The following is a 22273-nucleotide window of genomic DNA, read 5'->3' as shown; positions in this document are numbered from 1 at the left end:
TATATTCTGTACTCAGTACATTTGGCACAGGCAGTTTTAGGTCTCACAAGTTAAACAGGGTCAGGCCTTCTCATTCATTAAGTGAAAGACCTCCACTGAACCAACAAAGAACAGCAGGATCCAGTAGGAGACACTCTACTCAGAACTGAGCCAATATTCCAGTATGTGTTGTTGGAAGTGCCATCTCTCAGATGCAACTAAAGCAGACGTCCTGACAAGACAGAGCCAATAATCCCATTGTGCTTTTTTATAAGAATAAGAGAACTCCATTGCTCTAAACCCCGTGCAATCATTTGATAGCATTTTGCATGCATTTGGGGAGCAACTGAGAACAGCAGCATCTTATCCCCACTTTGCCCTGGCTTAAATAACTGCATAAGGTACAGGGCAATGTCAAATCATACAAAGAATGCCCTGGTGTTCCAGACACATTTAATTTTGGAAATTACATGCTAACTATATAAAAAGTCCACCTGCAGTTTGGTTTGTCCTGGATTACGGTTGGCTGCTAAATAGATGCTATGTTCCAGCGCAGAGTGGGGTGAAATTATTATTATATACTTCACATTACAACGTTCTTCAAAAGGACTGGGAACACAGCAGCATGTGCATATATAGCAGGGATCGGCAACCTTTGGCACGTGGTCCATCAGGGAAATCCACTGGCGGGCTGGGATGGTTTGTTTACCTGCAGTGTCTGCAGGTTCGTCTGATCACAGCTCCCACTGGCTGCGGTTCACCATTCCAGGCCAATGGGGGCTGCGGGAAGCGGCGCAGCCGAGGGATGTCCAAAACATGAATCATTTGGTATTAGGCAGGTGGCACACTATCCACCCTGGTGATCTTATTTGCTACACAGAGGAAAGACTCAATATGCAAAGTACCGATAACTTGGGACTTATGTTACTAGCTTGTTAGTTAATATTCTGTTACAGAACAACCTATTTACCAAGGCAATAAAAAATAAATGATATGGGGGATCCACAGCTGCATGGTTGGCTTGGTTTTTATTAACCCTTAGTATCCTGAAGACAAATAACCCACAATCAGCATTTTGTGTTGCAATACTGAGAGTGAGAACTTCCTTCACTTACTACTGGTAGCCTCTAAGCACAGTGTCCCTCTGTAGACTGTGTTAGCTTCTTTCCACATCTGACCCCTGGTATCTATGTGTGCCTTCTGCCAAGTGCTGATTCTTTGGCTGAGGAACCAGTGAGAGAAGGCACTGAGGGAGGTAGGAGACAGTAGGGAGAACATGTTAGAGGAGAATGTGTGGTTCCTAGTAGCGGAAAGGCAGAGTCATTCAAGATTTACTGTAGACACATTTACTGACATAACTGTGCCTCACAGCATCCATAACAACATTTATCTTTTGCAGTCTCTTCAGGTTAACCTAGCAAAAACCAAACAATTAGAACCACAGAATATTAGGGTTGGAAGAGACCTCAGGAGGTCATCTAGTCCAATCCCCTACTCAAAGCAGGATGAACACCAACTAAATCACTTCACTACCAGTCCAAGCAATGGTAGAAACTCAGTGTAAACAAATTGCAGACATTTTGCCATCAGTAGCAATATGCTAGTGGTGAGTTATATGTCTATTTTTTCCAATATGAATGCAACACTAGGTCACTACAAAAACCCATAGGAAGTTTGACAAACCCAAGGGGGGTATACACTGGGGAATCAATTTATTTCCTAAGGATATTCTATAATGTTTCAGACATTTAAAATAAAATGCCATCATGGGCAACCATGAGCTAGTATTTCCCTTATTACCATGCAAAGCAAACGTGCCTGTGTGTAAACTTCAGGTTATCACGTGTCCCCAATTTTTCAAATGTCCCCTTTCCATTGTCTTTAACTAAGTTTGTATATTCTATCTGTAACAGTGTGTCTTAAAAATAACACTTTACATTAATGTGGTGTTTCTACACTTCCAAATTCTTCATAAAGTTTAAGTAATTTGTTTTCAATTTGTCTTCTGCTAAAATGACCAAAAGTGGATGGTTGTAAGTGAAGAAATTATTTCAAACTTTATAAAGCTTTTCTTTTCACTGATACAGTAAAGCATCTATACCACTGCTACATATTTTTAGTTCTGCCTTTTGGCATTTAAAGTCATGACCATGCTATGTGCACTTGACACAGACATGAGCCCACGTGTTTTACCTTACTAGCCTCTACTAGCATGGAGACCCCATCGGGCCAGATTTCCAACAGAGCTCAGAGTCTAGCATAGGGGTCGGCAACCTCTGGCAAGCAACTTGCCAGGGTAAGCACCCTGGCGGGCCGGGCCAGTTTGTTTACCTGCCACCTCCACAGATTTGGCTGATCGCAGCTCCCACTGGACGCGGTTCGCCATGCCAGGCCAACAGGGGTGGCAGGAAGCCGCAGCCAGCACATCCCTCAGCCCACGCCGCTTCCCGCCGCCATTGGCCTGGGACGGTGAACCGCATCCAGTGGGAGCTGCGGTCCATCAAACCTGCCGACGCGGCAGGTAAACAAACTGTCCCGGCCCGCCAGGGTGCTTACCCTGGTGAGCCGCGTGCCAGAGGTTGCCGACCCCTGATCTAGCAGCTCCTATTGACATTGGGTTCAATTTTTTTACCCAGTGCCTTTAATGGGAGCAACTAGGTGGTGAACCCTATAAAAATCTGGCAAATAACCGTTAGAGCTATCACCTTCAGTGGGGAGGACTGATCATTGACTTTACTGGGTGATTTGTGTGTATCGTCAACATAGTCTTACACCAGAATTAGAAAAGTGAGCCAGAAGGTGGCTCAGAGTGGCTACTGGAAAGCATTATTAATGATTAATTATTATTGTGATTACTTATTTGTTTCTAGTGGTACCCACAATATGCCTAGGAGCTGTACAAACATAAGGCACAGCCCCTTAGAAGCTGAAAAATATCTACTCTACTCTTGCTTCCGACTTTGTTGGGAAGCCTGATAATGGAATGATACAACACTGGCATATCCAGCATTTGCTGCCGAGGAGATGTTTTGCACAAAGATAGGACATGGTATAAAGCCACTGGCTAGAGACAATCGACTGACTATAGTCTGTCAAAACCTTGTAAAAATTATAGTGGTGCTGCTTGAGAAAAGAGACCACTTAAACCATTTAACAGTCTATTAACCCAACCAATAAAACAAGGCATTGTATACTGAGATAGTTACTCCACTCTCGCAGAACTACAGGCCAAGAAGGCAATACCCCAAAAGCATCATTCATCTCCAAGAGGATTCCACATAACATATAGAGAACCCATATTTTCTGAAGGGCAAAACCATTGGATTATGGCACTGATCATATTAGTTTAAAAGATTTTCCACAAACTAGACTTCCTCACACATCTTTATTTGCAGTTATCTTTAAAAACAATTTGTCCACAGATTCTGTCAACCTCTCTCATTTCCTAGGAATATTTCAGGATGATAACACAATCATACATGGAAGCGTTGCCATCCCAGAACTGCACTATTAATTTAAATAATGGCTTGGGTGGAGGAGTACTACAAATAGCTGTCTGTACTTTATCTTCATGACACAGTCTCACTTTTTTGGAGCTATAACATTTTATTAAACTAACCCCAGGGCACGCCAAATCATATATAAATGTGGAATAAAAGAAAATTTTTCCAATGCCATGGCAGCCTTTTTTCAATGAATAATCAGTGGAAATGGTCCACGGGGGATGAAATGTCAGATTTTTATTACACTGACATCTTGAAAATAGAGATAAAGAAAAATATGTAAGCGTCTCGGTAAACTTCTTTTATTCATTGTTTATATCTGAACCGGAGAGCCTAGAGGTTTATTTATAGGTCATTTATATAGAGTATATAAAGTAGTCTGAGAAAAAAGTTGGGATTGCCACCTTAGGAACACTGATTACTAAAATGCTGCACTAAAACACTATTTCTATTATACTATTAGCACAGGGATTGGCAACCTTTGGCACGCGGCCCATCAGGAAATGGTGAACTGCAGCCAGTGAGAGCTGATGTTTGGAACTATATCTTATTCCTACTGTCACTGTCTTTATTTTTGCTCCCTTTACAGCAGACAATTTTGCAAACATCCCACTAATTTAAGTAGTTGCACTAACTTGACCCACTTACCATCCTGAAAAGAAGGACATTCATTGATTTCAATAATCAAAATACATACATGTACGAGGATTAGATGACTGCAGTATTTTCTAACGCTGGAACAGCAGAGGAGACTTTATGCACAAGTTACAAGAGCAGTTTAGCAAAACCGCTAATGATTTAAGTATTTATTATCTAGTCATTTATTTATATCATTCCATAGATACACAGGACACTTCACAGAGCAGATAAAGACAGGTTCCTTGTCCAAAAGAATTTACAGTGTAAGGCCTTGGTCCTGAAAACATGCATGTTCTTAAAGTACAGCACATCTTTGAGTGTTTGCCAGACCAGGTCTAAGTAAGTAAGTAAGTAAGGACTGACAACAAGAGAGAGAAGACAGGGAAGGGATGTGGAAAAGCTGGGACAAAGGCAGAGACAATAAAATTGCTGATCTAATGGAAGGCTAATGTACATATTTTGGTGGATACAGCTAAAGTTTTCAAAATGAATGCCTAAAGCAGGGGTTGGCAACCTCTGGCACACGGCTAGCCAGGGTAAGCACCCTGGCGGACCGGACCAGTTTGTTTATCCGCTGCCTTCGCAGGTTTGGCTGATCGCGGCTCCCACTGGCCACAGTTCACCGCTCCAGGCCAATGGGGGCTGCAGGAAGCGGAACAGGTTGAGGGATGTGCTGGCCATGGCTTCCCGCTGCCTCCATTGGCCTGGAGCGGCGAACCACGGCCAGTGGGAGCCGCGATCGGCCGCACCTGCGGAGGCAGCCGGTAAACAAACTGGTCCAGCCCGACAAGGTGCTTACCCTGGCGAGCCGCATGCCAGAGGTTGCCGACCCCTGGCCTAAAGTTAGGAATCTAAATCCATATTTAGATGCTCATAGCTCCTACTGATTTAAATGGTGTTATTTGCTATTTATTTATGCTAGTGTGAGATTTGAACCAGCCCCATAGTTCATAGTCAAGTTTGAAGAAAAATGGATTTTGAGAAAGTGTGTAATTGATGTGAGGGAAGAAGCATCCTGGATGGCATCAGAAATGAAGTTTCAGGCAGAGATGGGACACAATGAAAGAAGGAACTAAGGTAGGTATAGGAGGACATGAAGAGACATCTAGACGAGCAATCTGGGCTGAGCAAAGAGTTCATGGAACAGTATATAAGGAGATGAGGGAAGCAAGGCAGGAGCAAGTTGAGGTGTGGAAGGTCTCGAAAGCCAAAGCTAAGAAGGTGGAGCTGACATAGGATAGAATGGAAACACAGCAGAAGAAGTGAACGTGGCCAAGGCATGGTAGATGGAACAGTGTTCTGGACTGGAAAGGTTGAAGTAATCTTCAGGAAGCCAGGGAGAAGAAATTGGTTGTACCCAAGGTGTGAAGTGGCCACGGCTGGGGTAAGGGATTTGGAGATAGGGAATGTAGAAGATTTTGCATAATAATTATAGATTACTATGTACCAAAATTCCTTCACACAATGTATTACCACTAAGGTAAAGCTGATTAGATCCCTAAGGATTTTTTTTTTTAATCATCAGTGTTCAAAAATGAAACAATTTTACCTTAAAAAACAAGAATTTGTAGTTCCAAAAAGCATAGCAGTGTAACATGTTCAAAGAAAGGAATTACTTGTACATCTATGGATGCCCACAGTGTGTTCCATGAGCCAAACACAACCTGCGTCCACCATCTTCCTATAATTAAATTATGGAGTGAGAACACAGATGTTCAGCTGCAATTTTCTTTCTTTTCTTCTTCTCCTCCTCATCCCTTCTGGTCAGCTAAAACAAACAATTTATATTTGCTGATCAAAGAAGAACCATGTGCAAGTCAAATACTGTTGTGTGCATTGTTTTTTTAACAACATGTTATGGTTTTGTATATGAAAGTTAACATAGCCCTTATCAGACCTTGTGTGTTCCCAATGTGGCTTTCACACTAGAAGTTTGCATTTATATAGGAAGGCCAATTATATTTCTCAACTTTGTACACAGTCTAGGGTGACCAGATGTCCCAATTTTATAGGGACAGTCTTTGGGGTCTTTTTCTTATATAGGCTCCTATTACCCCCTACCCTCGTCCTGATTTTTCACATTTGCTGTCTGGTCACCCTAGTACACACACACACACACACACACACACACACACACACACACACACACACACACACACACACACACACACACACACACACACACACACACAGTCCTCTCTGTAGTATTTACAAGTTATTGATATCAAATGAGTTCCAGTCTCACCGAAGTATTACAGCTGCAGTAATTTCAGACATCTGGTCACAGCATGAGGAAGCTTTTGCAAGTATGAGTCCCCAGAGATAACAGAGATCAAGCCAGGCTCTCCTATTTTAGACTAAATGAGCTGAATCGGAGCCTCTATTAATGGTATAGCTATGTAATTTAGAAAATATTGAGGACTTATTGTTGAGCTAGAGCTTGTCCAGAAATCAAAGGGCCGACAATGGAAAGCCCAGCTGAAAGGAAGTCAGCAACTCTGTTATGCTCCAGGATGTCATCATGATTGATATCAGAATTCAGAGGATGTACATGGATTTTATGGATAGGGTAAACCCTAGAACATTCTGGATAAATAATGTGAAGTATAGCTAAGAAAATCCATCTTAAAAAATACTCCCAATGGATAAACAAAGCTGCTTGGAAGATCTCTATTGACTGGTAAATGACAGGATAAAATTACACTGAGAAGAAATGGTGCTTAACCTACTTAAGACCAGAATTGATCCCAAATCTGAGTTCCCCAGAGATTCTTTCTGACAGGTGTCAAAACAGGATAGGACTGATTTGCACAAGCAACACAAAACTGTCTGCATATTCTTCTGAAGTTCCCTTATTAACCCATACAGCAACAATTACTTTTTAATTTTTTTTATTACTATTATTATTAGTGTTCCTTTAGAAAAAGGTTCGTATTTGCTGAAGAGCTTAATGCAGTTTGGATTGGTAGAGAATTTTGAACAAACAAAACTGGAAGAGGGATTTGGCATTCATATGGATCTGCTCAGTGCTGGACGTCTACTTTTTTTGTGCTTAGTAAAGTAATGAGAGGCACCCACTATCACCGCTATAGTTATGGGTATGTCAGCATTTCCATCATAATCCAGTTTTTCAAATATTATAATTCAGCTGTGAAAATTTGCTTCAGCCTCAAACTTGGCATGGAAGTCGCAGGTTGGGAGCACATTTCTGCCACTTCAGATGCTTGTTGTGCACCAACAGCTCAACACTAGCTTTACATTAAGAGATGAAGTTTTATGCTTAATTCATAAGGTCAAAACAAAATAACCTGGGGGAAATCAAATCCTATTTATAACTGGGTTTATAAAGAAATGAAAAAGGGAAATTTCTGAAACTGTAGAAGAAATTATGCAATGTTACTCTAGCTACACCATTAATCTGTACAATGATTTATCAGTAAAACATGTAATCAAGGTTTCTTTAAATGTGAATATAATTATTATAATATAATAAAAAATGTACTGTAGTTAACACATTTTAATACAGAGCAGGGCATTGCTATTTTTGCTTAACCACGCACAAAATTATCTTACATTTGTCTCTGTGCTATCCATCCCAAAGGCTGTGAAGTTATTTGATTCCCTACAGACCCAGGGTCCTGCGGGTCCTAGTCATCATCTTTGGGCTTGATTCTGAATATACTGCCTCTAGTTCTATGCTACTGATTCTCCAGTAGAGATACACTATTGCTGATTTACAATGGTATCAGAGCATATTCAAGCCCCAAGTTAATGGGAACTTTGCTCCTGTAAAGACTGCAGGATTGGGTCCTCTGTGGGTTGAGGTTTGAGCTTTCTGAATAAAGCAGGAAAGATTCTGGACTCTGTAGCTCTCCTAACTGATTTTTTAAATATGGTAAACAAACAAATTAACATGACACATTTTAAGAATGCCCTTACCTTATCCCTAATTTTAGGCATTAGATGTATCATTTACTATGCAACCTTTCAATACTTGTTGCTAATTTAAGGCTCTATCCAGCCATGCTTCACTGTAATGAAATAGAACATCACTGTAAAAAAAACAAATAGAATATGTAAACAACTAACAATTCTGTGTAGTTTGTATTCTGTGTAACGTGATGCCCTGATTTGAATCCTGATATTAATAGGAAAATCATACCTTGTTTGAGTACTCTTATAAAATATGTTTCGGACAATAGGCTAATATGGCAGTTTTAAAAGGATCTCTCCATAACTTGTGTTCTTCCAGTGTCACATGGATAATGAACTTTGTGATATGTAATTCATTTGTTATCCAAAAGTATTCTGCATTTAACAAGAGTATAAGCAATTCTTTTTGTGCAAGTAATCAATTGTACACATTGTTCAGTCTAAATTTCATGACATTTTGCATATATGTACTATAGGTCTTTTGATGACACAGACTAGGTAATAGCCTTTGTTTTAACTCTTTAGCAGCAAAGCCACATGAAGATGCGATTTCTGAGGAAAGTGAGTGCCACATTGGAAAAGGGTTAGTTATTTAAATGGTGAAGTAAAAAATCGATCAGGAGTTATTTAGTCCCTGCCTTATACATTTCATATCTCTATCCATATGAGCTCTGCATTGGGGAAGAAGGGAAAAACTAGCCCTATGTCTCGTTTCACTTCACTTAAAGGATTAACTAGCCCTTTCTAATATGTCTGTATATAAGATACCATGCATGACATTTTGGTTCCATTGGGAGTTTTGCCACTGATTTCAGTGGTGCCAGCGTTTCATTTTACATCTTTACATAGCTTATTCTAATTTAGCTTTCTTTGCATATGAAATGTTCTGGCCCAGATAAACCAGTACTTCACTTTTATTTTTAAACTGTGGAAAAAGGCTGCATACAGTTCATGAAGTTTCACACAGGTGTTCAGCATGTGCTTACTGAAGAGTTGAGCTTTAGAAAAGAAATAATTGGAATGATTTCTATTTCCTTTACAAATGAAATATTTGCATTACAACTGGAGATTGAATTTCCATGACATAGTATTTTATTGTCCTCTTAGAACTATTAAGGAACCTTATTTTACTAAGAGTCAGGGTAAATTTCTCACTAAATTACAAGGAGGTTTATGACTTTAAAGTTAATAGGAGATACATTTTTAACATCACCAAGTATTCACAAGATAATGTACACTACAGTGAACTGGACTGTTCCTTCTCATCAGATATTACCAACATTTTTATTCTTATGGATAGTCATCGTAAGAGACCATAAGAACTGCCACACTGGGTCAGACCATGGTCACTCTTGCTCAGTATCCTGTCTCTGACAGTGGCCCATACCAGAGCTTCAGGGGGAGTGTATAGAACAGGGCAATTCTGCAGTGTTCCATCTGTGTACTCTACTCTTGACTTCTGATAGTCAGAGATTTAAAGTTGCCCAGAGAATGGGGTTGTGTCCCTGACTATCTTAGATAACAGACACTGATGGACCTATTCTCCATGAACTTATCCATTTTTTTAACCAATTTAAAATTCTGGCCATCACAATATCCCATGACAATGAGTTCCACAAGTTAGTTGTGCGCTGTATGAAACAGTACTTCCTCTTATTTGTATTACACCTGTTCCCTATTAATTTAATCACATGACCCCCATTTTTTATTGTGGTAAATGATAAATATTACTTATCTATTCACTTTTTCTACACCATTCATTATTTTTATAAACCTCTCTCATATCCCCATGTCAGTCATCTCTTTTCTAAACTGAACAGCCACTAATATTCTGTTGAATATGTTGAACTGCGCAGGTCCCAGAACAGATCCTTGGGGGATCCTGCTATTCACTTCTCTCCATTGTAAAAATGGACCATTTATTTCTCCTTATGTTTCCATGAGAGGATCCTCCCTCCAACCCCATGGCTACTTAGTTTGCTTAAGAGCCTTTGATGCCAAAGGCTTTTTGAAAATTCAAGTACACTATATTGATTGGATATATAGGTGCCAGATCTTTGGGTGCTCAACACCCACTAGCAGCCCTGCAGATCAGCGCCCCTGCCTCCCCGCAGCACCTCCCACCCAACAGCAGCCTCAACGATCAGCTCCTCCCCTCCCCCTCAGTGCCTTCTGCCCACTGTGGACCAGCTGTTTAGCAGCGTGCAGGAGGCACTTGGGGGAACTAGGAGGAGCAAGGGTGAGTACACTTGGGGGAGGGTGGAATGGGGCAGAGTGGAGACAGGAAGAGGTGGGACATGGGGGTGCTTGGGGGAAGGGGTGGAGTTGAGGGTGGGGCCTGGGGTGGAGCAGGGATCTAGCTCATAAAGACAGTTTGTATGTCTGGACCACACTTATCCACACAGGAATGAGGGCCTTTATTAACCTAAGGTTAACATACCTGCCTTCCAGGGCTTTATCACATCTGGAAATTCATATCTGAGTTCCTTCAGAACTATTGGATGACTACCATTTGACCCTGGTGACTTACTACTGTTTAGTTTAATCAGTTTGTGTTAAAATCTCTTCTATTGATACATCAGTTTGGGACAGTACTTCAGATTTGTCACACAGGAAGAATCTCTCTGATATGGGTATCTCTCCCACATCCTCTGCAGCAAAGACTGAGGCAAAGAGTTCATTTAGATTCTCCACAATGGCCTTGTCTCCCTCGCGTGTTCCTTGAACAGCTTTCTTGTCTAGCAGCCCCTGCCTGCTTCTGATGTACTTGCAAAAACTAAGAGTAATTTTTTAACCTGTAACAAGTTGCTTTCTTGGCTTGTTTGACTAAACTTCAGCATTTTACTTGCCAGAGTCTGTGCTGCTTCCTATTTTCCCCATTCGGAAATGTTGATGATAATGTCAAAGTGACAAGTACTATCATCTGTCTAACTTATATGGCCCTCTATCACTGTCTCTTGGCATGGAGTCTGTGCTTCTCCTATAGCCAGCACAAGGAAGCAACTAGTGTGAACTCATTTCATAGAAAAAGAGTCCTTGTGGCACCTTAGAGACTAACAAATTTATTTGAGCATAAGCTGTCATGGGCTACAGCCCACTTCATCGGATGCATGGAGTGAAAAATACAGTAGGAAGATATATATATATATTTATATATATATATATATATATACACACACACAGATAATATGAAACAATGGGTGTTACCATACACACTGTAACGAGAGTGATGAGTTAAGGTGAGCTATTACCAGCAGGAGAAAAAAAAACTTTTTGTAGTGGTAATCAAAATGGTCCATTTGCAGCAGTTGACAAGAAGGAGTGAGGAATGGGGGCGGTGGGGGGATAAACACAGGGAAATAGTTTTACTCTGTATAATGACCCATCCAGACCCAGTCTTTATTGAAGCTTAATTTGATGGTGTCCATTTTGCAAATTAATTCCAATTCAGCAGTCTCTTGGAGTCTGTTTTTGAAGTTTTTGTGTTGTAATATTGTGACTTTTAGGTCTGTAATCAAGTGGCCAGAGAGATTGAAGTGTTCTTCGACTGTTTTTTGAATATTATAGTTCTTGACGTCTGATTTGTGTCCATTCATTCTTTTACATAGAGACTGTCCGGTTTGGCCTACTGTTCCTCACACCTTCTTGTCAACTGCTGCAAATGGACCATTTTGATTACCACTACAAAAAGTTTTTTTTCTCTCCTGCTGGTAATAGCTCACTTTAACTGATTACTTGTGTTAGAGTGTGTATGGCAACACCCATTGTTTCATGTTCTCTGTGCATATTATATATAATCTTTGTACTGTATTTTCCATTGCATGTGTCATAAACAGATAGTTAAGGGTTAATGTCTCTCTTACCTGTAAAGGGTTAAGAAGCTCAGTAAACCTGGCTGATACCTGACCAGAGGACCAATGGGGGGACAAGATACTTTCAGATCTTGGTAGAGAGAAGTCTTTGTTTGTGCTCTTTGTTTTGGGGGTTGTTCGCTCTTGGGACTAAGAGGGACCAGACGTCAATCCAGGCTCTCCAAATCTTTCTGAATCAGTCTCTCATCTTTCAAACTTGTAAGTAATAGCCAGGCAAGGTGGGTTAGTCTTATTTTTGTTTTCTCAATTTGTAAATGTTCCTTTTTTTGCTGAGAGGATTTTACCTCTTTTTGCTGTAACTTTGAACCTAAGGCTAGAGGGGGTTCCTCTGGCCTATATGAATCTGATTACCCTGTAAAGTATTTTCCATGCTGATTTTACAGAGATGATTTTTACCTTTCTTTCTTTAATTACAGAGATTGATTTTTCCTTGTTTTAAGATCCAAGGGGATTGGATCTGGACTCACCAGGGATTGGTGAGGGGAAAGAAGGGGGGATGATTAATTTCTCCTTGTTTTAAGATCCAAGGGATTTGGATCTATGTTCACCAGGGAATTGGTGAAGTCCCTCAAGGCAACCCAGGGAGGGGAAAGTTTTGGGGGGACAGAAAGTGCTCCAGACACTGAAATTCTGGATGGTGGCAGTGTACCAGATCTAAGCTAGTAATTAAGCTTAGAAGTGTCCATGCAGGTCCCCACATTTGTACCCTAAAGTTCAGAGTGGGGAAGGAACCTTGATAGCATGCATCTGATGAAGTGGGCTGTAGCCCATGAAAGCTTATGCTCAAATAAATTTGTTAGTCTCTAAGGTGCCACAAGTACTCCCGTTCTTTTTGCGGATACAGACTAACACAGCTGCTACTCTGAAACCTGTCATTTCCTAGAAGGTAGTACAATAGGCTCTCTATTGCCCATTTGGCAGCCAAGCACTCCTTATCTCACTGAATATATTTTCTTGTGGGGGAAGAGTTTCCAGCTGATATGTTCTATCAGGTGTTCTTCTCCATCTACCTCTTGGAAAGGACCATCCTTACTCTTACCTCCAATGTATCTGTTTGCAGTACAAATTCCTTTTAGAAGTTCAGGCTATATAGCACTGGGTGTCTGCCGAGTATTGCCTTGAGTTTTTGAAAGGTACTTTCACAGGTGGGTGTCCACAACACCCATTTTGATGTAGTGTCCCTAATTAGGTCAGTTAGCAGGGCTGCTATGGTGGCAAAATGGAGTATGAACAGGCAATAGTAACCAGCCAATCCTAGGAAGGGACACACATGCCTTTTGATTGTGAGGGTCTTGTATAGGTGTAAGGCTGGCCACCACTTCCCGCAGCCCCCATTGGCCTGGAACGGCAAACCGTGGCCAGTGGGAGCTGCGATCGGCCAAACTTGCAGACACTGCAGGTAAACAAACCCTCCTGCCAAGCTAGAGGATTTCCCTGATGGGCCGTGTGCCAAAGGTTTCTGATCCCTGCTGTAAGGCATGAAATGTATCCACCAGTGGGCAGACTTGTCCTCCACTGACTGTGTCCAAGGTAACTTACTTCTTCCTTTCCCATTGCACATTTAGCAGGGTTTGCCATTAACCTGGCCTCCCTCAGTGATTTGAGAAAAGTAGCTACTTGTGCAGATGTGAGTCCCAATCCTTGATATAGATAACTACATCTTCCCACTAGGCCACCGCATATTGACTATGCTGTTGGAGTAATGGTCCATTAAATGTTTGAAAGTGGCCACTGCCCCATATAATCCAAAAGGCATGGCCTTAAAATGAAATAGGCTGAGTAGTGTAGAAAAAGTCATCTTCCCCAGGGAATCTTGTGTGAAGGGGATCTGCCAAAATCTTTTTGTGAAATCCAAAGCAACAGTGATGCTGGAACACTTTTTACAGTGGGGGGGGGGGGTCTGAAAGTCCCTAAAGTTTTTACTTTGCATCCCCTTTACCCCTGTTCATGTCCCCTCTCCCCAGAGCTGGGGCCAGGAGGGTAAGGAGGTGGAGATGCGAACAGCAAACCATGGCCACTCGGAGCTGCATGGGGCTGTGCCTGTGGATGGTCAATGTAAACAAAATGTCTCATGGCCCACCAGTGGATTACCCTGATGAACTGCGTGCTGAAGGTTGCCAACCCCTGGTCTAGACCATCCTGCTAAGAGTCTAACCTGCTCTTAAAAATCTCCAATGATAGAGATTCCACAGCCTCCCTGAGCAATTTATTCCAGGGCTTAACTACCCTGTTAGAAAATTTTTCCTAATGTCCAAACTAAACCACCCTTGCTGCAATATAAGGTGTTTGTTTCTTGTCCTGTCTCTAGAGATTCAGGAGAACATTTTTTCTCTATTCTCCTTTAACAACCTTTAACGTACCTGTAAACTGTTACCATGCCACCTCTCAGTCTTCTCTTCTCTGATGTTTTCAATCTTCCCTCATAGACCATGTTTTCTAGACCTTTAATCATTTTTGTTGCTCTTCTCTGGACTCTCTCCAATTTGTCCACATCCTTCCTGAAATGTGGATCCCAGAACTGCATGTGATACTCCAGTTGAGGCCTAATCAGAGTGGAGTATAGCAGAAGAATTACTTTTTCTGTCTTGCTTACAACAGTCCTGCTAATACATCCCAGAATGATATTCAGGTTTTTTTTTGCAACAGCGTTACACTGTTGACTGATATTTAGCTTGTGGTCCACTATGACCCCCAGATCCCTTTCCGCAGTACTCCTTTCTAGGCAGTCATTTGCCATTTTGTATGTGTGCAATTGATTGTTCCTTCCTAAATGGAGTACTTTGCATTTGTCCTTATTGGATTTTACCCCATTTACTTCAGAACATTTCTCCAGTTTGTCCAGATCATTTTGAATTGTAATCCTATCCTCCAAATCACTTGCAACCCCTCCCAGCTTGGTATCATTCTCAAACTTTATAAGTGTACTCTCTATGCCATTATTTAAATCATTGATGAAGATATTGAACAGAACCAGAACCAGAACTGATCCCTGTGCAACTCATTTGATATGCCATTCCAGCTTGACTGTGAACCACTGATAACTACTTTCTGGGAATGCTTTTCGAACCAGTTATGCACCCATCTTATAGTAGCTCCATCTAGGTTGTATTTCCCTAGTTTGTTTATCAGAAGGTTAAGATAGTATCAAAATACTTATTAAAGTCAAAAGGTACCACATCTACCACTTTTTCTCAACCACAAGGCTTGTTACCCTCTCAAAGAAAACTATTAGGTTTATTTGACATGATTTGTTCTTGATAAATCCATGGTGACTGTTACTTGTCATCTTATTATCTTCTAGTTGTTTGCAAATTTATTGCTTAATTATTTGCTTCATCATCTTTCCAGGTGCTGAAGATAAGATGACTGATCTGTAATTCCCCGGGTTACCTTTATTTTCTTTGTTATATATGGGCACTATATTTGCCCCTTTCCAGTCTTCTGTAATCTCAAAGATAATTGATAATGGCTCAAATATCTCCTCAGTCAGCTCCTTGAGTATTCTAGGATGTATTTCATCAGGTCCTGGTGACTTGAAGACATCTAACTTGTCTAAGTAATTTTTAACTTGTTCTTTCTCTATTTTAGCATCTGATCCTACTTCATTTTCACTGGCATTCACTGTTAGACATCCAATGGCTACTAAACTTTTTAGTGAAAACTGAAACAAAAAAGTCATTAAGAACTTAAGGGCACGGGTTTTCTGCCATGGGGAAGTCTTATGCATGGACCTCCTGTATCCTATCCTGTCCACCAACCAGCCAGCCATCTGTGTTTTCTTGAGGTGTACCCAACAGGGGCCACCACTCTTGGATCTCTGGCACATTTTCTTCTTCAGTTTATCTGAAGCCATTATTTCCTCCGTAGAGGATCCCCAAAGAGCTTGAGTGGTCATATAGTCCTCCACGAGTTGGGTGGCCTTGGCTAAGGTTACAGTTAGTGTCTACAAATCCAGCCTCTGCCAGTGCGTGGAAGAATCTGTATGGACAGTTTCATAGCTATGAGTTCATCTATCTGGGGTCCTGTCTGAGACTCTGGTTTTAATCAGTGCCAGTAGAAGCCTTTGGTCATGCTTTGGATGGGGGTAGTGCTTGTGGTGCAAATGCCCGTGGTGGGCCTCTTCATCTAGGCCTAATCTGTCCAGTATGGCTGCCTGCCTTCACTTGCTTATAGTCCTGGGCTGCTGTGTTGTCAACCCCCCAGTATACTGCCTGGGCTTCGCCAACGAGAAGTGAGGTGAACCAGATTTCCCACTGGGCAGAGGCCAATGGAAAGCGGGGACTACCCTCTCGAAAGTCATCATCTGTCACCATCTTGGTGAGCAACAAGTTGGAGTGGTTCATGAATTACATGGGATGAATTCCCCCTCGGGGCAGAACTCTGAGGGGAAGCAGCTGGGAGAAGTTATGCCACCCATCACAAAAGCTGCCACCTGTTCGTACAGTTGTTGTTGTGCTTGTGAGTCAGCCAGCCATTGGAGGAGCTGACTTGCCTACATAGTTCTCTTGAAAAATATAGGGGGGGGGAGTCAGGAAGTTTATTTTGCTTTGTTTTGGGTTTTTTTGTTTTCTGTTTTCTGCAGGGATGATTAACTGCAACCCCACTTATGGTACCACTTTGTCACTGTCTCTTAATGTGGTCTTTCAAGAGGTCTCTGCTTCTCCTAATTTACCCTCCTTAGTTTGTTCTTAGTCAGGTCAGTTCCTAGACCCTCACCTCCAATTACTCATAGACTCATAGACTCATAGGTCAGAAGGGACCAATATGATCATCTAGTCTGACCTCCTGCACAAGGCAGGCCACAGAACCCCACCCATCCAATTTTATAACAACCCCTAACCCAGGACTGAGTTATTGAAATCCTCAAAATTGGTTTGAAGACCTCAAGCTGCAGAGAATCCACCAGCAAGCGACCCGTGCCCCACGCTGCAGGGGAAGGCGAAAAACCTCCAGGGCCCCTGCCAATCCGCCCTGGGGGAAAATTCCTTCCCGACCCCAAATATGGCGATCAGCTAAACCCTGAGCATGTGGGCAAGACTCACCAGCCAGCACCCAAAAAGGAATTCTCTGCAGTAACTCAGTCCCCATCCCATTCAACATCTCCCCACAGACCATTGAGCAGACCTATCGGGTGGTAATCCAAGATCAATTGCCCAAATTAACGATCCTATCATAACATCCCCTCCATATACTTATCAAGCTTTGTCTTAAAGCCAGAAAAGTCTTTTGCCCCTACTACTTCCCTCGGAAGGCTGTTCCAGAACTTCACTCCCCTAATGGTTAGAAACCTTCGTCTAATTTCAAGTCTAAACTTCCTAGTGTCCAGTTTATACCCATTTGTTCTTGTATCTACATTGGTACTAAACTTAAATAATTCATCTCCCTCCCTAACGTTAACCCCCCTGATATATTTATATAGAGCAAGCATATCCCGCCGCAGCCTTCTTTTGGCCAGGCTAAACAAGCCAAGCTCTTTGAGTCTCCTTTCATAAGGCAGTTTTTCCATTCCTCGGATCATCCTAGTAGCCTGTCTCTGAACCTGTTCCAGTTTGAATTCATCCTTCTTGAACATGGGACACCAGAACTGCACACAGTATTCCAGATGGGGTCTCACCAACGCCTTATATAATGGTACTAACACCTCCTTATCCTTGCTGGAAATACCCCACCTGATGCATCCCAAAATCGCATTTGCTTTTTTAACAGCCGTATCACATTGGCAACTCATAGTCATCCTGCTATCAACCAATACCCCAAGGTCCTTTTCCTCCTCTGTTGCTTCCAACTGATGCGCCCCCAACGTATATGTAAAAATTCTTATTATTAATTCCTAAGTGCATGACCTTGCACTTTTCACTATTGTATTTCATCCTATTTCTATTACTCCAGTTTACAAGATGGTTCAGATCTTCCTGAATAGTATCCCTGTCCTTCTCCGTGTTAGCAATACCCCCCAGCTTTGTGTCATCCGCAAACTTTATTAGCACATTCCCGCTCTTTGTGCCAAGGTCAGTAATAAAAAGGTTAAATAAGATCGGTCCCAAAACCGATCCTTGAGGGACTCCACTAGTGACCTCCTTCCAGTCTAACAGTTCACCTTTCAATATGACCCGCTGGAGTCTCCCCTTTAACCAGTTCCTTATCCACCTTACAACTTTCATATTCATCCCCATCTTTTCCAATTTAACTAACAGTTCCCGATGCGGAACCGTGTCAAACGCCTTACTGAAATTTAGGTAAATTATATCTACCGCATTTCCTTTATCTAAGTAATCCGTCACCTTCTCAAAGAAGGAGATCAGATTGGTTTGACATGATCTACCTTTAGTAAATCCGTGTTGCAATTCATCCCAATTACCATTGACCTCTATGTCCTTAACTACTTTCTCCCTTAAAATTCTTTCCAAGACCTTACATACTACAGACGTCAAGCTAACAGGCCTATAATTACCCGGATCACTTTTATTCCCTTTCTTAAAAATAGGAACTACATTAGCAATCCTCCAGTCATACAGCACAACCCCCGAGTTTATCGATTGCTTAAAAATTCTCGCTAACGGGCTCGCAATTTCACGCGCCAGTTCCTTTAATATCCTCGGATGGAGGTTGTCCTGGCCCTCCGACTTCGGCCCATTGAGCTGTTCAAGTACGGCCTCTACCTCAGTTGCGGTAATATCCACTTCCATATCCACATTCCCGTTTATCATCCCTCCATCATCACTAGACTCCTCACTAGTCTTATTAAAAACTGAGACAAAGTACTTGTTTAGATGTTGGGCCATGCCTAGGTTATCCTTAACCTCCATTCCATCCTCAGTGTATAGCGGCCCCACTTCTTCTTTCTTTGTTTTCTTCTTATTTATGTGGCTGTAGAACCTTTTACTATTGGTTTTGATTCCCTTTGCAAGGTCCAGTTCAATGCGGCTTTTAGCCTTCCTCACTTTATCCCTACATGTTCTGACCTCACCAAGGTAGCTTCCCTTACTGATCCTGCCTTTCTTCCACTCCCTGTAAGCTTTCTGCTTTTGTCTAATCCCCTCTCTGAGTTGCTTGCTCATCCAGTTTGGCCTACAACTCCTGCCCATGGTTTTTTTCCCCTTTCTTGGGATGCAGGCTTCCGACAGTCTCCGCAGCTGCGACTTAAAGTAATTCCAGGCGTCCTCCGCATTTAAATCCACAAGTTCCTCCGTCCAATCCACTTCCCTAACTAATTTCCTTAACTCTTTGAAATTAGCCCTCGAGAAGTCGAAAACCCTAATCCCAGATCTACATTTGTTTATCCTTCCATCTAGTTTGAACTGAATCAGCTCATGATCACTCGAACCAAGGTTGTCCCCTACCACCATTTCTTCTATGAGGTCCTCACTGCTCACCAACACCAAATCTAAAATGGCATCCCCTCTGGTAGGTACTTCAACTACTTGATGAAGAAATCCATCCGCTATCACATCCAGAAAAATCTGACCCCTATTATTCTTGCAAGCACTCGTCCTCCAGTCTATATCCGGGAAGTTGAAGTCCCCCATAATCACACATTTCCCCTTTGTGTTTACTTCATTAAAGACATTAAAAAGGTCTCTATCCATATCTAAATCAGATCCCGGCGGTCTATAGCACACCCCAAGCACTATCTCAGGGGAAGCTCTAGTTGCTTTTTTACCCAGTGTGATTTTTGCCCAGACAGACTTTGTCTTATCCATTCCATCGCTTCTTATTTCGCTACAGTTAATTTCATCATTGATTTACAAGGCTACTCCACCACCTTTGCCTTTCTTCCTGTCTTTTCTAAACAGCACATAGCCTTCAATACCCATGCTCCAGTCATGAGTACTATTCCACCAGGTTTCTGTTATCTCTATAATATCCGGTCTCACTTCCTGCACCAGTAGCTCCAGTTCCTCCATCTTGTTACCTAGGCTCCTCGCATTAGTGTACAGACATTTTAATTTTCGGCGTTTGGCGTCAGTGACATTCTTTCCCCCGTCGTGCACAGACCTTCTACCACCAGCATCACCCGTTACTCTGGTTTCTACTCCACTATTCCTCCTTGGATCAATTCTTTGGCCTGCAAGGTTGTCCCCTCTCACTTTGTTTACTTCCCTCTCCAGGTTATATTCCGGCGTGGAGATCTCCCGAACATCTCCCAACCATCTCCCCCAACTTCCTAGTTTAAAGCTCTCTTGATGAGGTCAGCGAGCCTCCATCCTAGAATTCTATTTCCCTCCTTGCTTAGATGAAGTCCATCCTGAGCGAACAGTCGCCTATCCGTAAACGCTTCCCAGTGACCATACATCCCAAAGCCCTCCTTGTAACACCACTGCCTGAGCCATCTGTTGATTGCCATAATCTTGTCACTCCTTCATTGCCCTGCTCTAGGAACTAGCAGAATCCCACTGAAGATCACCTGAGCCTCGATTTCTTTGAGCGTCTTCCCCAGTCTGGCATAGTCCTCCTTTATACAGTCCAGCGAGTAACTAGCCGTATCATTCGTTCCCACATGAAGGATAATCAACGGATTCTTTCCCGCTCCCGCTAAGATCGTATTCAGCCTCAGGTCCACATCCTGTATCTTAGCCCCTGGCAGACAGCACACCCTTCTGTTCTCCCGATCAGGTCTAGTTACAGGCCTGTCTACTCTTCTCAGTAAAGAGTCTCCAATCACGTAGACTTGCCTTTTCCTGGCGACAGTGCGATTCTGCGGTCTATCCCCCACAGCAGCTGGCCGCAATTCCTCTCGATTTGTATTCGCCCTTACAATCCTCCTAGGGCTCGTACTTGGTGTCGCCTCCATCGACTCCTCCCCTCCTTCTGCAGGACTAGCTGCTCGCCTCTTCCTCGCCCTTTCTCCTTCAGCAGCCTGCTGTGCTCCATCTTCATCTATTTACCTTTCAATTTTAGGACTTGTAATCTTCTTCAGTCTCTTGGCTGTTTTCTTGGAGGCAGTCTGGTGCAGGGCTGTCTCCTCTTTGCTATTCCAGGCCTTTCTGCCTCCCCTTCCTTTTCTGTACTCTCCCCTTTACAGGGAGCCTTGTTTTCTGTATTGGTTGCAGCTGTGGGTTCCTGCCCCTAGATCGGCAGCTCTGGCAGCTGTGTGGGGTGTGTGATTAAGCTGCTTGACTATAGACAGGAGAGTCTCTCCTCCCTTTTATGGCTATGCTGAGTATGGACTTTGTCGAACCCATTACACTTTCATTACCACAGTATCTCAACACCTCTTTTTAAAAAATGCATTTATCCTCTCACCACTCCTGTAGGATAGGGAAGTAATACTATCCCCTAGCTGGGGTACTGAGGCAGAGAGCAACTAACTGGACTAAAGGTCACCTAGGAAGCCTGTGGTGGAGACGGGAACTGAACCCAGGTCATCTGAGTCTCATGTTAGCACCTCAACCATTCTTCCTGCTTTCATGGGAGAGGGCAAGTTTAAGTTTCAGTTCCTGTCACTCATTCCAGGGGTGGCAGGAAATAGAAGCAATACAATTAGCCCCTGGACAGAGGGAGCACTTCACTTCATTCTGTAGTGATCCCTTTGGCCAGATTAGTAGCTTTGTTGATAAGCTCCAAAGTGACTTTAATGGGAGATGTGCCTGAGCAGAGACTATAAAATGTGGTCCATTAAGTAGAGGGACAAAGGACTGCATAGACAGAGAGCAAAACATTGTAAGTTTTGCAACTTTTTACCACTGTTTTCCCTTTGGTTATCAACGTAATACCGTGTGAGAACTGGTGAATTACTCTAAAGAGCACTTTTAGGAATGGTTGAATAATTCTTACCCTTGTTTTCTTTAATATGTGAACTGGGATGCCAAATGTGCCCCCAAGACAAAGTATCCCTGAACAGCCTGAAAAGAACTTTGAATAATCTGACCCAGTACAATAAGGGTTTTTCCATGCTATTTAATTTCTGAAAGTGAATTACTTCCTGAGTTGTAGCTACAGAATTGTCATTGCTACTCAATTTAAATAAACCAGGCTGCAAACAGGGAAGGAACAAGTAGGACAAAGATACCCCATTGCAATCAATGCTGAGCAGCTAGGCTGTGTCTGACACACTGTGCTGCAGTCCAAGCAGAACTATTATTGGCTCTGTAAAATAATTGGGATGAGAAAAAAGTTTTGTCTCTGTATGAGACAAAACAAGCTACATGCACATTTCTGCCTCCCTACATTCTTGTAGGAGTCCAAAGTCCAGAAACTAGTTCTAAATTACAGTTTGATAAGTAAAACATCCCTGTAAATTATTCAAACAGATTAAGCAATAGTGTACATCAGCAATAGTGCATGTGCATGGCTCACTGAAACATTTCCAAGTGTTTATTTCTATTTTTATGAAGTGGAGAACCTTGT

General features: G+C 42.3%; 1 protein-coding gene and 1 long non-coding RNA gene across 2 annotated transcripts in view; both read right to left on the bottom strand.

Annotated features, from left to right (window-relative positions):
• The window catches only part of NALF1 (NALCN channel auxiliary factor 1), an 839509-nt gene that overhangs the window by 397038 nt on the left and 420198 nt on the right, over positions 1–22273 (bottom strand). The window lies entirely within an intron of this gene.
• LOC127050818 (uncharacterized) overlaps positions 11931–22273 on the bottom strand; it is a 283849-nt gene continuing 273506 nt past the window's right edge. The window contains exon 3 of the long non-coding RNA XR_007774289.1: positions 11931–12055. This is a non-coding gene — a long non-coding RNA (uncharacterized LOC127050818). The remainder of the gene's footprint in view (positions 12056–22273) is intronic.

The sequence above is a fragment of the Gopherus flavomarginatus genome, chromosome 1 (assembly GCF_025201925.1).
Source record: "Gopherus flavomarginatus isolate rGopFla2 chromosome 1, rGopFla2.mat.asm, whole genome shotgun sequence".
NCBI classification, from domain to species: domain Eukaryota; kingdom Metazoa; phylum Chordata; order Testudines; family Testudinidae; genus Gopherus; species Gopherus flavomarginatus.
Note: the sequence above shows the minus strand (reverse complement) of the source record. Positions and strands in the feature narration are given on the sequence as shown.